General features: G+C 44.0%; 1 long non-coding RNA gene across 1 annotated transcript; it reads right to left on the reverse strand.

Moving 5' to 3' along the window:
• Positions 1–1,181: 1,181 nt before the first annotated feature.
• LOC130378393 (uncharacterized) lies at positions 1,182–15,458 on the reverse strand. Its single transcript, XR_008894684.1, has 3 exons — positions 15,311–15,458; positions 15,175–15,244; positions 1,182–1,334 (listed from the first exon to the last, which is right to left on the reverse strand). It is a non-coding gene; the product is annotated as an uncharacterized LOC130378393 (long non-coding RNA).
• Between the last annotated feature and the right edge of the window lie 2,327 nt (positions 15,459–17,785).

Raw genomic sequence — 17,785 nt, forward strand, 5'->3', positions numbered from 1 at the left:
TTACTTTTAGATGAGAACCCCTGACCAGTGTTGTGGACAGGCAAGGAAATTTAAAAACAGGCATCCTTGGTTAGAGTGGAGGGAAAGAAAGTTAGGGAAATGTCAGCCAACATGCAGTTGGAATACACAATTGAAATTCATAAAGTTAATTACTATGCAAATGAGAGTATAGCTAATTAATGGTCATTTTTAAGGTGCAATAATTTCAGACTTTTACACAATTCAATTACTGTTTGGTATGTTAGATAACAACAGTTAGAGATAAAATTAGAGCAATTGAAAGAGTGAAACATTAGTCCCCTTTCATCTCCTTCTCTTGCATTGGTTAGCCATGGTTGTAAACAGTTCATTAAATTATTTTGAGTAGGTTTTGACCTTGTTTAGCAGGTGCTATTGCTACTATATACATGTGGTGGCGTGGAGGCTCTCAATGTGAATCTTAGGTTGCTCGACAACGCCACCTTGGGAATTGCACCCATGGAATTATTATATATTATTTTACATTGATCAAAGACACAGGTTCGTTTCACTCGACAGGCAAGACACGTGGTTCCCAGTTTACAAAAATACTTTATTTAATAAAATATATGTTATCATAAAAATGAACATTAACCCCAAATAAACAAAGAAATAACCTAATCAGGGGCTGAGGCCTACTGGTGGGGAAAGAGCAGGTGAGGGGGAAGGGGACTCAACAAAACTCAATTAAATGAAGAGGGTTCACCCAGACACATGATGTGGCAGTCACACTGTGGTATCACCAAATCTAAGGAAGCACAGCACACAAGAAGGAGGGACACCACCACCCACGTCACCAGCACCACCACCAGCCTACAGCCACTGAGAAGGAAACAAAAAGGAAGTTACCACGGAAATAATTAACCCAAAATGTACAAAACAATATACAACAAAGCAGGAAATTGTTCAAAATAAACAAAACAATCCACCCAATCAAAATAATACAGAATACAAAACAAGCAATACAAAACCAAGGGATTAACTCCTCACAATCATTCAGCTAAAATGAAAGGGATAAACAGGTTAAAGGTGTGGTGTCGGCAGTCCACCATGCAAGCCGGCTGTAGCAAAAAGTCAGCAACAGCACCAGCACCAAGCAGCACAGAGCAGCCAGGAATAAGTGGCTGCCAGAGATAAGGCAGGGTACAACGTCGTATGTAGCAGCAGAGAAACTGTGATTAGCAGCAGAGAAACTGTGATTAGCAGCAGAGAAACTGTGATTAGCAGCAGAGACAAAACAGCAATGGCCCCAATCAGCTGGTGGAGGAGTCACATGAATCGCCACCTGTAGATTTCGGCCAGCTGAGGAGCGTTCCCTGTCAATAAACATAAAATTAGTATGGCTAAGCTACATTTATTAAGGCCTATAGTGGCACTCCGTCTCACTCCTACTCGTCCTCTGTACCACTTGTTGGAGTCAGCTGACAGCGTTTGCAACGCGGGCGAAAAGACAAGACAATGTTCCTTCGTTTTTAAATGTTTACTTAAAAGTCTTCAAACAAAATACACGTCTTCAATATAAACTACGGTCTTACGCACGGTCAAAAAACTGTGTAGCTTCAATCAATGTTAGACTCCAAACTGAATTACGTTACCATCGTTACCGTTAAACATAGAGAATAACATATTTACCATTTATACCTCACTAAATTATTAACAGTTTTACACATTACGAATTAACATAAAATTACTATTAGCATTTTTTTTTTATCATTTTAAACTAAATATATATTATAAATCAACTATTGGCATATTGGCTCTTACCTTACCCGGCCCCTAATTGGTTAGGCAGGTGGACTAAGCAATTACAAACTAAAAACATCAAGAGCCAAAATAAAACAATGCCCAACTCAAACTGGTTTCTTGTGATTATTCCATTTTTTAAACGTTCTCTCTTGACACTGCTTATTCTAACAAACACAGTTTGTTAACAGGCCTTTCCAAAATACTGGTCTTGGTCTTTATCTTCACTCTTCGAACCGCTCCGCTCGAGTCCGGTAAGGTTTCAACTTTCAACCACTCTTCCCATGAGCCAGGAGTTTCGAGGCGAAGAACTGTCCACTAACAACACAACATCTCCAGTAGAAAAGTTTCTTTGCGGTCTCGACCACTTCTGCCGCTCCTGGAGTAGTGGGAGGTACTCACGGGTCCATCTGGTCCAGAACAAGTCTGCTAAATATTGGACTTTCTTCCAGCGCTTTCTTGTGTATGTGTAGTTTTTGCTGAAAATGCCTGGAGGCATGGTGGGTTGCGACTTCAGCAGCAATAAATGATTGGGGGTCAGAGGCTCGAGGTCATTCACGTCGTCCGAGATACTTGTGAGAGGCCTGCCGTTGATGATGCTCTCAACCTCGCACAGAACTGTCTGAAGACAATCATCATTCACAGCTTGTTCTTTCAACAAAGAATTGAGGATTCTTCGCACTGTTCGAATCGGTCTTTCCCAAACCCCACCCTGGTGGGAAGCTGCCGGGCTGTTGAATATCCACTGTATTCCCTTTGGTTGCAAGACTCTTTCAATTTTGTCATGATCAAAGAGTTGAATTGCATCCCTCATCTCCCTTTCAGCACCAACAAAGTTTTTGCCGTTGTCAGAGCGCATGATAGTAACTTGACCTCTTCTAGACACAAAACGCCGAATCGCGTTAATGCAGGAATCTGTATCGAGGCTATCTGCAACTTCGATGTGCACGGGCCGGCTCTAAGGGTAAGGCAAGTGAACAGTACGCCATATCTCTTGACTGTACTCCGGCCCCGCTTAACATCGGCCCGAAAAAATCAACACCGGTTTTTGTAAAGGGAGGTTTGTCTGGCAAGATGCGGTCTTCAGGCAGGTTTGCCATCTTTTGCTCTCCGACTCTTCCACTGATCCTGCGACACACTGCACACTTGTTGATTATTTTTCGGATAGAAGAATTGGCTCGCGGGATCCAATACTTGCTTCTTAGTTGTGCCATGACATAACTGCGTCCGCAGTGTCCTGTTCTTTGGTGTATGTCTCTCAAGATCAATGTGGCGACTCTACAGTGCTTAGAGAGTACCACTGGGTGCTTGACGTTCTCTGGCATGGCCGACTTGTTGAGTCTTCCGCCAACTCTCAATGTACCATCTTGCAGAATCTGATCCAGCTTGAGCAGCTGACTGTTTCGACTGACTTGGTTTCCCTTTAGCAGAGCTTTAATATCCTCTCGGTACTGTTGTCTTTGACTGAACTGGAATAATATGGACTCTGCAGCGACCATGTCCTCTAAGGTAAGTGGTCTCTTTTCTTTTGTTGTTCTGTATTTCTCTATGTGTTTTTCTAACTTTGATCTTCGCTTTTCGGGGTCCTTTTCGGTTTGATTGACTGTTCTCGAGAACTCCTTTCTTTCATCTTTCAGCTGGCGCAAGGTTTCCTTCAGCTAGAATCCAGGCCACTGACCTTTTCAGCTTATGCCAGTCCGAGTAGTAGTCGATCAATCTGTTAATTGGTTCCACGTTATCTTCAACTATGACTGTGTTGACTGAAACTATGTTCTTGACCTCTGGGTCATCTTGAAGGCTTTCCTTCCTTTGCACAGGTTGTTTGGCCAATCATGTTCGCCTTGCAGCAGGAATTTCGGTCCTTTAATCCATGTTCCTTCTTGCATAAATGTTTTGGCTTTCAGGCCCCTGCTAGCTTGATCTGCAGGGTTTTCTGCTGTGCCGACGTAGTTCCACTGAGACGGCTTGGTGGCTTCGCGAATCAGTGTAACTCTGTTTGCAACGAAAGTTTTGAATCGAGCTGTTTCACTGTCGATATACCTGAGTACGGTAGTGCTCTCTGTCCAAAAGGTAGACGGTTGGAGTGGAAGTTGAAGCTCTTGCCGTAACATCTTGTCCATCTTCACCGCCACGACTGCCGCAGTCAGTTCAAGCCAGGGTATTGTGACCTGCTTGAGCGGAGCCACTCTTGATTTCCCCATCAAAAACGATCAATGTTTCCCACCTTGCTTGTTCTCTAGCAGCAGATAAGACACAGTGCTGTATGCGTACTCTGAGGCATCCGAGAAATGATGTAACTGTGCCATGGCAGTGCATCCGAAATCTGGAGGTTTTAAACATCTGCTCACGTGGAAGTCAGTAAGGTGAGTAACATCTTCTTTCCATTTTTGCCAATCTTCAGCATGTTTTTTTGCCAATGCTTTCATCCCAACCGTGCTGCTCCTTACAAAGCTCTTTTAGCAGAAGTTTGGCTGCCAGGACGACTGGCGCCAAGAAACCGAGGGGGTCGTAGACAGTTGACGACGGATAAAATGCCTCTCCTCGTCATCGGCTTGTCTTGCAGCTTCATGCTGTAAGTGAAAGCATCCATGTCTGTATCCCACTGTATGCCGAGAGTCCTCTCGACTGGTAGTGCGTCATGGCTTAGATCCAAGTCTTTTGCTTCACTAGCTCTGTGTACTTCTGGGATGGACATTAACTCCTTCCGGCTGTTGCTCATCCACTTCGTTAGATTAAAACCTCCACTGGCACACAAGGTGCGGAGATCACTTGCCAATGTCGCAGCATCTTCTTCTGTAGCTACGCTCTTTAAACAATCATCCACATACAAGTTCTGCAGAATTGTTTGAATGGCTTCTGGGGTGGCAGTGGCTCTGTGGTCCTCAGCAGTTCTCCGAAGTGCGTACGAAGCAACGCTTGGCGATGAGGTGGCCCCAAATAGGTGCACTGCCATCCGGTATTCCTCCATGGGCCCATTCAAGTTACCATTGGGCCACCACAGAAAGCGGAGGAGATCTGCGTCTTCTTCTGGCACCTGAACTTGATAAAACATCGACTCGATATCTGCCATCATGGCTATTGGCTCTTCACGAAATCTTAAGAGGACGCCAACCAACGTTTTGGTCAGATCGGGTCCCTGTAGTAGTTCACCATTCAAAGACCGGCCCTGAAACGAGGCTGTGCAGTCGAAGACCACTCGTAGTTTTCTTTTCTTAGGGTGATACACCCCGTGGTGCGGTATGTAGAACACCCTGTTGTCGTCACGGTTCAGCTGGTGTGCCGGAACTTGGACAGCGAAGCCTTTGCTTATGATGTTGTCCATGAAGGCTTTGTACTCTTCAAAGAACTCAGGATTCTTCTGGAGCTTTCTGTGCAAACTGGCTATGCGCTGCTCCGCCACACAGCGGTTATTAGGCATTTGGAGCTTCTCGTTCCTAAGCGGCATTCCAATGCTGTAATGTCCGTTCTCCAGTTTTGCTGTTTTGTGCACAGACTGCATGAAGTGTTTATCTTCTTGCGACAACTCTTCCTTGTCGTCGTAGTTGCGCTCTTGGAAATCAGTATTATACTGTTGGACAAGTAACTTCTCAACTTCAATCAATGAGATCCTGTTCACTGAACATTGAGGCGGTTTGTTCTCTGTGTCCTCCAGTTCCTTTCTCATGGGCCCATTCACTACCCATCCAATGGCAGTCTTAACGGCGTATGGTCCTCCATGTTGACTGTTAATAATGCGCCATGGCTCCATAGCCTTCGGACAGTTTGCTCCAGTAAGTAGGCCTACATCTGCTACCAATCCTGGCAAACGCACTTCATGGCCACTGTTGAATATCGGATTGGCTGGGTATGTTTTCAGCGTGAACTGGTATGTTGCTGTGAGTGTACACCTTAGGCAGATCGATATGCTCGGTATCTTCCAGTCCGCACACTTCCAGGTCTGATATCACGTAGCTACTTATGAGCTTTTGTTCTCCAGGTTCGTCTTGACCCATGGTGCTGAGAAATATCTGTGTTGGTTTACCTTTAACGTTCAGTTAACGTTGCTGTACTTCCCGGGTCCATGAAGGCGTAAGTCTTCACATACTTGTCGCTCTTTTTGGATTTAATCATCACCGGTACAATCAACAGCACACATTCAGCTTTTCCGGCCCCAGTTAGACTACAGGACTCTTGCGTGACAGAAACTTGAGCACATGAAACTTCATTTCCGTGAGCACTGCCTTTCCTCTTAGGTAAGACAGAACCTTCTCTTTTCACTATGTGTAAAATGTCTGGATGCCTTAACGCACATTCTTTGCATTCGATCCTTCTTTTGCAGAACTTGCTGAGATGGCCGGGAGTTAAGCAGCCAAAACACAAGCCATTTGACTTCAGGAACTCCACACGTTCTTTGTGAGGCTGATCTTTAATTTTGTTGCATGAAGCTAGAGTGTGAGACTCCTGGCAGTACAAACACGGCTTCTCAAATGCAATCCTGGTCTTGCCTGGATTAGCTGGCATCACATATGTTCCTTGAGGCCTTTTATCTTCTGTGAAAACGTTGGTAGCGAAGCTGCTTCCACGGACTTCTCTCCTAAAAGGGTGTCTTTCCTTTTGTTCAACCTTCACAACCGTGGTTGGTCGGCTGTCTGGTAGATTACCGAAGAGGGGATCCATCATTATTTTAGCTTGGCGGTCTATGTATTTCACCAAATCAACAAACTTTGCTCTTCTGCCTCCTCGCTCTTTGACGTTGTAAGCTTCAGCACGCCAAAGTTCTTTCATTTTGAAGGGTAGTTTGGATACCACTGTCCGTAAGTTGGTAGGGTTGTCCATCTCTTCCAGATAGTCTATGTCTTCCATAGTGTTGCGACACCCAACCAAGAACATAGCATAAGCATTTAATGCTTTTCCGTCATCCGACTTGATCTGTGGCCATTTTAGTGCTTTATCAATGTAAGCGCTGCCGATCTGTAGCTCGTCCCCATAGTGCTCTTGAAGCAGTTTCTTCGCTTTAGAGTAGCCTTTGCTAGCTGACATGTGGACGCAGCTGCGAACTAACTCCTGGGGTTCCTCAGCTGTAAATTGTTCCAAAAAAATACAATTTATCCTTATCGTTGTCTGTCTTTTGTTCAATTGAGTGCTTGAATGTTCTGATGAATGATTTGTACTGCAGTGCATCACCCTTGAAGACAGGGATGTCTTTCGTTGGTAGCTGGGATTGCCTTTGTTGTTTTACCAGTAGCTCAGTGATAGCGTTCTGATTTTGCAGGACTTTTAGCATCTCGTAATCTCTGTTGGCTTGAGCGTTACCGTGATGTTGTTGAGAGACCTTATGTACTTGGGATTGCAGCACTTGTGGTTGAACATGAACACCTGGATTTACTGGCTGAGGAAGCGAAACACCGGATTCTTCTTGCTCCACGTTCCCTCCTTGTAGTAGTTGTACTAGCGAATGGCTACTGTAACCACGGCTACCGGAACCATCTTCGGATCTTTCGTATTCTTTAAACACTTTTAATTTTGCAATGCTTTTTGCTAATGCAGTTTCCAACTCAAGTTCTTCTTTTGCCCCTTTAAGTTTCGCTATTTCAAACTCAAGCTGCTGCTTTTTCTTCTGAGCTGCAGCACGTTCAAGCAAAGCTGCATGTTCAGCCTCTTGTTTAACACGTGTCGACGAAGCTCGCGATGTGGTAGTTTTGCGACTTGTGAGATCCGTTCTGATGGTCGTGTCCAGCATGACTGGCACCATACTGCGATATACTGTCACTTGATTTAACAGCATCTTGCGTGTCAACTTCTGCATCATCCTTTTGCAACGAGCCTTCGTGCACATCTGCGATCCAAGTTTTAGTTGCTTTCGTAAATTCTTTGATTGATGCCATTTTGGATTCAAACCATTGTTCTTGATCAAATGTTTTTTCATCTTCAGGCAAAAGGCTTGCAACTTCTTTGTTGAGGCAATACAACTCATTTAAAGAAAGTGGGAAATCATTTTCCATGACATCTTTAACCTTATGTACATTTTGAGTATCGCTCATAATTTTCTCCAATTCATTTATTTGACTTGTGAGAGCTCCTAATTTTCTTCTCCTCAATGCTATATTTTTTTGCAATTCTCCTCTGAGGCTTTCTCTGTCAACCTACGTGTGCGTCCTGCATCCTCAAAATATCTAAGCCCCTTTTCCTTTTCATCAGTCATCTTAATATTGCAGAGTTAGGCTTTAGTTGCATGCAATGGTTTAAAAGCACTTATCCTTCAAGTCACTTTTTCTTCATAAGAACAATGGCAATACAACTTCTTAAATGAAGCCCAAATAATCAACATTGACTGTCTGGCTTAAAATACGAGCTGACACGGAGAATCAACAACTTTGCATTTCCTTTTCTTTTCTTTATTTTAATTTTTATTTTTTTATTTTTATGTAGTCCACCTTTAATTTCGGCACGGGCTTCGACTATCTTCCTGCATCGGTGTGACGTCCTCTTGTCGGAATGCACAAGGATAATATCAACAGATCACGTTACCTTTCTTTGGACTTCTAACCCTGCGTTCACACCAAAAGATGCATTTGCTGCACGAACGCGTTGACGCCGAAGTTTTGCGGCGCAGCAAATCAAGTTTTGCAGCGCAGCAAAAGTTTTGCGGCGCAGCAAATCAAGTTTTGCGGCGCAGCAAAGCTTTTGCGGCGCAGCAAAGGTTTTGACGCGCAGCAAAAGTTTTGCTGCGCCGCAGTTTTGCAGCGCGGGAAGTTTCGCGGCACTGCAAGTTTTGCCCGCGGTGCTTCTGAATTCATTCACAACCATGGCCGACATTACGAGCATTGCATGTCTTTACCTGTTGTGGAAGAGGGAGAGACGTCGGAATGCCCGTCGTTTATGGGTTCATGAGACCATTCGGAGCCTGGAAGGCTGGTGCTGCCTGGCACCCAACTGGGTTTTGTTTGGGGTTGTTTTCTAGCCCTTTAGCATACATACTCATAGCTGAGTTTAACTGTCAACACAACTACACTACAGAATGCTGATTTGTGGGTTTTTTCGAGTTACTAAATAAATGTAACGGTAGTGAACTCTAGGTCACTCCAAGGGAGTCACACTGATTGGCTGTTACGGCGTGTCACTCAGTGGCAACGCCTCAGTGGCAACGCTGTTGAACGCTGATTGGCTGTCATCACGCGTTTGCTGCCGAAAAGTTGAAATATTTCAACTCGAGCAGCATTTGACGCGCTGCAAAATACGTGAACGCGCCCGGCGCCCGTGCCCGGTAGCGGGCACGGGCATGCCGCGCTGCAAATCAGATTTTGACGCGCCGCAAATCAAATTTTGCTGCCGGTTTTCTCGGCAGCAAATGCTGCGGCAGCAAAGCAGCAACGCGTCTCTACATTCACTTTGAATGGGATCGTGCCGCTTCAACTTTTTGCATCTTTTGGTGTGAACGCAGGGTAAGGATTAACCGTTTCTTGTATGAGCTTCTTCGGGTGAGCTCTCTTGGCTTTTCTCCCGTACTCCCGATCTCCCGAGTGGACAGCTGCGCTCTCCCCACGGCCGGGTACGGGCACGAGGAGCAAGGTACGTTTTATTACTCTGTTTTCTGGGAATAATTGACGCAAGCAGAAACCAGAAAACAAGCCGTTTTTTCGTTTTTTCGTTTTGACAAGAAAACGAAAATCAAGATTTCAGTTTGTTTATTCGTTTCTATGTTTTGTCAAAAAAACGAAAATCAATATTTCAGTTCGTTTATTCGTTTTTTGGTTCTTACTGAGCGAAACAAATTTACCACTCAATATCTGGTTTCCGCCGGTGGGCGGGTCCTCTTATTGGCTAGCGTGCTCCATTGACCTGTGCTCTTCATAATAAAAGTTCTTCCGTTTGATAATGTCGACAAAAATATTACTTTATTATAGACACTAGCAGACACAGAGGACCACTGACACCACCCACAGTCAAGACTGACACGGCTTCAAATAACAATAATAGTGTTCATAATCATTTGACAATGAGAACTTATGAAGTTATGATGACTTCAGTGCAGTTGATGTTTAGCCACAGTTAATACATATAGAATAGACCTGAGGGCTTTACTACGACATCATTGTCCGGCTCTGAACTATGCGCTCTGTACGCGTTCACATCAAAGGAGCTGTGATCGCGGGCTGCTGATTTCCTCACAGCCTGAGAGCTATGAGGAATACAAGTGATTACAACACATTTCTGACAGCTGCACATTGCGCCGCTATTTGACAGTGGAAGGGTAGGAATCAAATGCGTCCGGGTGAAATTTCAAAATCGTCCGGGATTTTAATAAAGCCTCAATACATGTTCACATTTAATTTGCGTTGCGTTCCTCTGGGTCTGTCACAAACTAGTTGGGCTACGCCCTCCCCTACTCAGTTCTGTTCGCTTTGCATTGGTGGAAGTGAGTAGGGGGAGTGGTTAAGTAAAGCCTTCAGATTGGACGGTTTGACTTTAGAGTTACCGTCATGTTTTGTATTATATTTTTTTACCATTATTGTTTTATAGGGACAAACATTAACACATTTCTCCTGCAGGGGATTGATAAAGTTCTATATGTAACAGAAGGGAACACTTACTCATACTCCATCAAATATTCACTCATACTTTGCAGACTTTACCACAGCATTGGCCTACTGAATGCCACAGATATATTTTTAAGCATTGGACTGAATGCCGCGTAAATATAATATATGTTTTGCACGTTTGCAACGTTTAAAAGTTCAGGGAAAGTATATGCCTCTACTGTTGTTGCTTAGGCCAATATCCTTTTGAGGCAGTGTTGTTTCTGAATATTAGTGTTAAGGGCCAATAATGCCTACTATCATACATTAGTCACCATGTCTGTGAACAAATTTGTATGCAGTTACATATTAATATATCCCCCCCCCCCCCCGACAAAATCTCACTCTGAACTCATTAAAAAAATGGAGAGCCCTGCATTGCGCATCTGTTGAACTTCATCCATTTACAGTAAACAGATAATTTTTTCTTGCTGGAAGATATTTTATATTGTTTTCATATTATAATTTACTGTGATTACAGAATGCGAGTGTGTGTTATATTGAAAGCGAGGCTGGGTGTGCCTATGAATATAGGCTACAGTGAGTTTTTTAAGGTGCTGTACAAGCAAATCATATTGACTACTCTGTACAGTGACAAAGAGTGTACAGTAACCTACTTCATTCAATATTGAATAGGCTACTGTAGCCTACACTATGTACAGATGGTTTTGCTCTTTGCTCATGGCAGTTGTGGCAGTCATTTTAACATGTCAGCAGGCAAGCTTCACTCATTCAATGATGTATAATGCTTTGTCCTATAGCCTACTTGGAACGTGTTTTGAAATGGATCTATAGTAGCCTATAGAAATTTGCCAGCTGGAATACAAAGCAAACTCTCCTTCAAATGCACATTCATGGAAGTCTTGTATTGTCATCCCCAAATAATGCTGCAATGTAATAATATACATCTTTAAATGCGCAATAATTAATCATTACCTTTATTATGACTTATGCAAGATTTTTATTGGCTCCCAGAATGCAGGTCTGTTAGTGACTCCCATTATCTCTAAAAACAGACTGGGAAGTAGAGCATTCAGTTACTGGGCTCCTTTACTGTGGAACCAGCTCTCCCCATGGGTCCGAGAGGCAGACACTTTAACTAAATTTAAGTACAGCCCCCCTCACCTTTCGCACCTTGTAGTTTGGCCTTGGCGTCTCGCAGTCTCTCTCTGTTTCCACATATTCTCCACAGCTCCATCCCCAGTCTGAACCAACTGCAATTTTTCCCCTGGGTTTTCCTGGGAGTTTTTACTCAGTCGATGTGAGGGTTTAAGGGAAGAGGATGTTGTTATGATGCTCATGCTATGTAAAGCCCTTTGAGACAAACTGTTTGTAAAAACGGGCTATAAAAATAAAATTGCCTTGCCTTGCCTAACCCGCTTGGACTGTAATTCATATACTAGTTTGATCATTGACTGACAACATGAATAGTAGCACAGAGGAGATTCTTATAGAGGTCTTATAGTCAAACGGCATAGGGTATATACAAATTGTATGTGTTTAGGCCAGTTATGAGATCTAGTTAACATCATTAAAAGTCATTTCCAAACACATTTAAGAAAAGAAAAAAACAAAAGCAAAGAGATTTTGCAGTAGTAGCACACTTTTACTTAAACAGAGTGGGATAGGAATCAGGTTAACAAAACATCTAAGAACATCTAAGCTGTCTAACACATTACCAACGCAACATTGAAACATCATAAAACATCACACAAAAAAACAGCTGGAATACAAAGAGTTTGCTTTGTATTCCAGCTGGCCTGTTATGAGCCAATTTCTATACGCTACTATAGATCCATTCCAAAACAGGTTCCAAGTAGGCTATACGACAGCGCATAATGCATCCTGGAATGAGTGAAGCTTGCCTGCTGACACGTTAAAATGACTGTCACAACTGCCATGAGCAAAGAGCAAAACCATTTGTACATAGTGTAGGCTACAGTAGCCTATTCGATATTGAATGAAGTAGGTTACTTTACACTCCCTGCCCTGTCACAGAGTAGACGATATGATTTGCTTGTAAAGCACTTTAAAAAACTCACTGTAGCCTATATTCATATATAGGCACACCAAGCCTCGCTTTCAATATAACACGCACTCGCATTCTGTAAACACCATCAGTAAATAATAATATGAAAACAACATAAAATATCTTTCAACAAGAAAAAATAATTTGTTTACTGTAAATGGATAAAGGTCAACAAATGCGCAAATTTCAGCTGTCGGAAATGTGTTGTGATCACTTGTATTCCTCATAGCTCTCAGGCTGTAAGGAAATCAGCAGCCCGCGATCGCAGCTCCTTCGATGTGAACGCTCACAGAGTTCATAGCCGGACAATGATGTCGTAGTAAAGCCCTCAGGTCTACTCTGCATGTATTAACTGTGGCTAAACATCAACTGCACTGAAGTCATCATAACTTCAGAAGTTCTAATTTTCAAATGAATCATTGGGTTTCAAATGATTATTATGATTATTATATTGTTATTTGAAGCCGTGTCAGTCTTGACTGTGGGTGGTGTGGTCCTCTGTGTCTGCTAGTGTCTATAATAGGCCTACAGTAATATTTTTGTCGACATTATCAAACGGAAAAACTTTTATTTGGAAGAGCACAGGGCAACGAAGCACACTAGCCAATAAGAGGACCCGCCCACCGGCGGAAACCAGATATTGAGTGGTAAACTCGTTTTGGTAAGAAGAACCAAAAAACGAATAAACATTTGATTTTCGTTTTTTTGGACAAAACGAAAAAACGGCTGGTTTTTGGTTTCTGCTTGTGTCAATTATTCCCAGAAAACAGTAATAAAACGTACCTTGCTCCACGAGCTTATTGATCCGTTAAGCGAGTTTTTTGACAAAATATAGTGGCACTCCGTCTCACTTATCCTCTGTACCACTTGTTGGAGTCAGCTGACAGCGTTTGCAACGCGGGCGAAAAGACAAGACAATGTTCCTTCGTTTTTAAATGTTTACTTAAAAGTCTTCAAACAAAATACACGTCTTCAATATAAACTACGGTCTTACGCACGGTCAAAAAACTGTGTAGCTTCAATCGATGTCTGCGGCCACACCAACCGCGTACTCGCGTTGGACAACGCGAGTACCGCGCCTAACCTGACGCTTGACCAGTGTGTGGTGGTTCAACGCTCCAACGCGTCAACGCGCCAACGCAGCTAGATGAGTCCATTGTCCATGCAAGTGAACGGAGCGTTCCCTCTTCGTCATAACTATCAAACCAAACATCCTTCACATTCACTGAGCGAACATTATGAAAGTAAAATGCACATTTCTCGCTAGAAATGTTTCCATAAACGCATTTAATGGCGTAACTATGTTACTATTTCCACCCAGAAGAAAAAAGAAAGATGTCGGCCGTATGCTTCTGTGCAAGCTCACTACTCTCTGCCAGTGACGTCGGGTCAAGCTCCACGCTGATTGGCTACCGCGGCTAAAGGCTGGTTTATGCTCGGTTACGTAAGCGTAAGCGCAAGCGCAAGAGGCCCTTGCGCGCCCTTGCGCCCCCCTTGCGCGACTTCTCACGTCTTGCGTGCGTCGGGCGATTTTTCTAGACTTGCGTCATTTTTTACGTAAGCTTTTACGCGAGCCGCCCAGCCTGCAAGGCTGTGATTGGTTTGCTGGTCTGGTTACTACTTCCTGTCTGGAGTATCACCCGGCAGGCTCATATACAAAAGCATTAACCTGAAGTGAAGTAAAAAAATTTGTGAAGTAAAATAAATTTTGCGCAACAACGTAACACCAACGCTGAAGCATGCAGCCGCCTTAAGGCGGCTGCATGCTTCAGCGTTGGTGTTACGTTGTTGCGCAAAATTTACTCAAAGCAATTCATGCTCCCTTTTAGGTTGCGCGTGTTGCGCGTGTTGCCAAGCAATTTACCGCCAGAACAGTAGGTGGAGTAATATGTGGAGGAAAGTTTTTCGTTGAAGACGACCTCGAGAATGACGTCTTTGTATATGGGAGTCGTTGGTTTGTTTATGTGCCAGATCGTGTTCTCCCCATACACAGTGAATGATGGCAACAGACAGAGGAACAGGGGTGATGAAGTTGTTGATCATTGGGGTTGTATAAATGTGCATATCTCTCTACATTTTAAAACGACATAATGTGTTGGCAGCAAAGTTAACTTCACTTCAGGTTAATGCTTTTGTATATGAGCCTGCCGGGTGATACTCCAGACAGGAAGTAGTAACCAGACCAGCAAACCAATCACAGCCTTGCAGGCTGGGCTGCTCGCGTAAAAGCTTACGTAAAAAATGACGCAAGTCTAGAAAAATCACCCGACGCACGCAAGACGTGAGAAGTCGCGCAAGGGGGGCGCAAGGGCGCGCAAGGGCCTCTTGCGCTTGCGCTTACGCTTACGTAACCGAGCATAAACCAGCCTTTAAGCGTCACGCGTTGGAGCGTTGAAAGTTCAATTTTCTGAACTCCGGGCGTTGGTGCGTTGGGCGCGTTACTGCGTTTACGTGCGTAATTACGTGCAACTGCCGCGCCCAACGCCCCCAACGCAACGCTTCAACGCTTCAACGCGTGTACCGCGCCTAGACCAATGGTTCCCTATGCAAAAATGCCGATTTTCAACGCCCCTAAAGCGAGCAACGCGGTTGGTGTGGCCGTACACTCCAAACTGAATTACGTTACCATCGTTACCGTTAAACATAGAGAATAACATATTTACCATTTATACCTCACTAAATTATTAACAGTTTTACACATTACGAATTAACATAAAATTACTATTAGCATTTCTTTTTAAATCTTTTAAACTAAATATTTATTATAAATCAATTATTGGCATATTGGCTCTTACAAGGCCTTTGGAGGCTAGATTTAAGGTAGCATACCTGTTTTCAAGGTCAAACCTGCACAGGGAGAGGGAGGGAGAGAGAGACCCACACGGCAGCAGTCATCTACCTGTGATCGCATTAGCATTAGCTACAGGATAGCATTCGGTATAACACAGAGAGAGAGGACACTTACCACCGCTAGAGAAGACCGGGGACTAAACGGAGCACGAAGTCGCTGCTCCGCAGTGAAAACACACCGGCTTTAAGCATGAGGACAGTGATAAATGAAACAAAGCAGTAGCCGCAGCAGGGGCACAGAGCATTACCTGCACAGGTAAACACCTGACCCTCAGTGAGAGAGCGAGAAGGAGGGCCGTACTTATATACTGCCGCCCTAGTGGTCAGCTGATGCAATTAACTGCAACAAGGCAACCCTATTTCTATACTGCTACATACACAAAGGACAACTTGTCATTTTTTTGTTATATTTGTTCATACTGTTATTAAAACTGATAAGCCTATTCAGCTTTCCATGATTGTGGATAATCGTTGCACTCCTAAATCCATGCAGCAGGTTGTAGACCCCTGCGTTAGTGAGTGTGGTGCGACACCCCATAAGCGCCACACATTACACACACTACAATAAAATAGACTACACCAATGCCCACAATGACCTGCTTATGTTGAAGAATACTGTTCTGTGCTCTGTTTTGATATGGCTGCTTAGCTTGGGGACAGTTGCAACAACTTGTTGCAACCTTACCCAACCATTCAGCCATGACACAACATCTGGTGTTAGGTAGAAACTCTGACCATTAAGCATGCTGACCATCTCAATTAGAAGTCAACAACCCAATGATTCAAACTAAGTACGTTAGGATTCATTCATACAAAAGATCCGGGCAGCATTACAAAAATACAGCTCATAAAAAAATAGCGAAACATGTTTTAGAGAAAATAAATGTAGCAGCAAATGATAAGGGTTTTTTCTCTCTTTCTGATCGGGGGAGGGTCTAACTGAGCATGTGCAGTATGAGTGTCATCACTCCAGCATGTTTCTGATTGGAGTAATAAGACTTGTTTCAACCGTCCCATGGACAACAGCTCTTTGGGGGATTTGGGTTCACGTAATCAGATCTAGAGCCAATCAACAACTCACCCTATTCTTCTCACCTTATCTCTGGCAGTGTGTGCCCACAGCCAGAGTTACACAGCACAGCAACAAATATAGTATTTTTTCATATTTCTCATTATTTCAGTTGAATTTTATAGGTTCTATAATATAACCTATAAACCTATAACCTATAACATTAGTTAGTATCATTAGTACAATTCTAATACATGTAACTACTATACATTTCTGAAAAGATGGCCCTTCACGGTGTAACCAGGCTGCGCCCTTGGCCCCTACCCTAGTTTCTTTGGCAGACCAAACCCTGTTCAGAGTTACGCTGATGATGTTGAGGTGTCCTCCAGAGACGAAAGTGTCATACACAACATGCTGGCCAGAACAGATTAATTTCTTCACTGGTCAAGGCTGGAGGTGATGCACAACAAGTGTGCAGCTCTTTATGAGCGACACAGCGGTGGCAACCGCTGGTATGAAGCCAAATCTGACAAACCACCCTCCTTCACAATAATGGGACAGCCTAACAGGGTCTACTCATGCCACGAGTCATACACCTATCTTGGCCAGAACATCAACATTGCGGGTGAGTGGGGGGAGCAGGCACAGGAGCTATGTTGTGCCTATAAGAACAGAATCGATCTAATTGATTCCTCCCCACTCCCTGTAGTCATGAAACTGGACGCTATCAGAGAGTTGGCCCTGGCAAAGGTTCAACACCTCTTTGTAAACGTCCACATCCTGCAAAATGTCTTACCGGACATGAACAATAAAACAGTACAGGCTGTCAGAATATGGCTAGGGCTGAACTCTCTACACTCTACCCGGGACCTCATCTTCCTCTCACATAAAGAGGGGGGCCTGGCTGTCCGAACCGTGGAAGGGATATACACTGCTACCAGGCTGACACACCTCATCAGCATGCACAACAATGATGATGCCACTGTCAGAGAGCTTGCCAGAGCTTCCCTCCTGCTGGACCTCAGGAAGAGGAAGGTCCCTCTGGCCAAAGCAGGCAAGGACAGCATCCTAGGCATTGGGAGGAAAAGCAGCGGGAAACTGGACTCACAAGCTGCAGGCTTTGGAGTTCGGTCGGACTGGCCGGACCTAAATGATCTGTGCAACAGAATGACAGTCAAACTGGAATGGACAAAACACAACTCATGCACAGCACCACAGGCATCTGATGCAGTTGTCACCGACCCATCTATAACCGCAGAGGCTACTGTATACCACAACGAGGCACAACACATACTACAGAACACAAAAGCAAGGAGATTCCTTCTTAACATAAAACAAACAGAGACCAAACCACACTGGACTGGACATAGAATGCAGGGGAAGCTAGCATGCCTAGACTTTGCCGACCACTCTGCTTCCCACTCCATGTACAGAAATGCTGCTGTTGGGGAGGACATCCTCTGTTTCACTGCCAAAGCTAGACTGCAGGTGCTACCTACCAAACACAATCTGGCATTATGGTACCCTGCACACCACCATCCACACTGTATAATGCACTCTGGCCATCAACTTGAATCAGTT

This window comes from Gadus chalcogrammus, chromosome 3 (genome assembly GCF_026213295.1).
Source record: "Gadus chalcogrammus isolate NIFS_2021 chromosome 3, NIFS_Gcha_1.0, whole genome shotgun sequence".
NCBI classification, from domain to species: Eukaryota; Metazoa; Chordata; class Actinopteri; order Gadiformes; family Gadidae; genus Gadus; species Gadus chalcogrammus.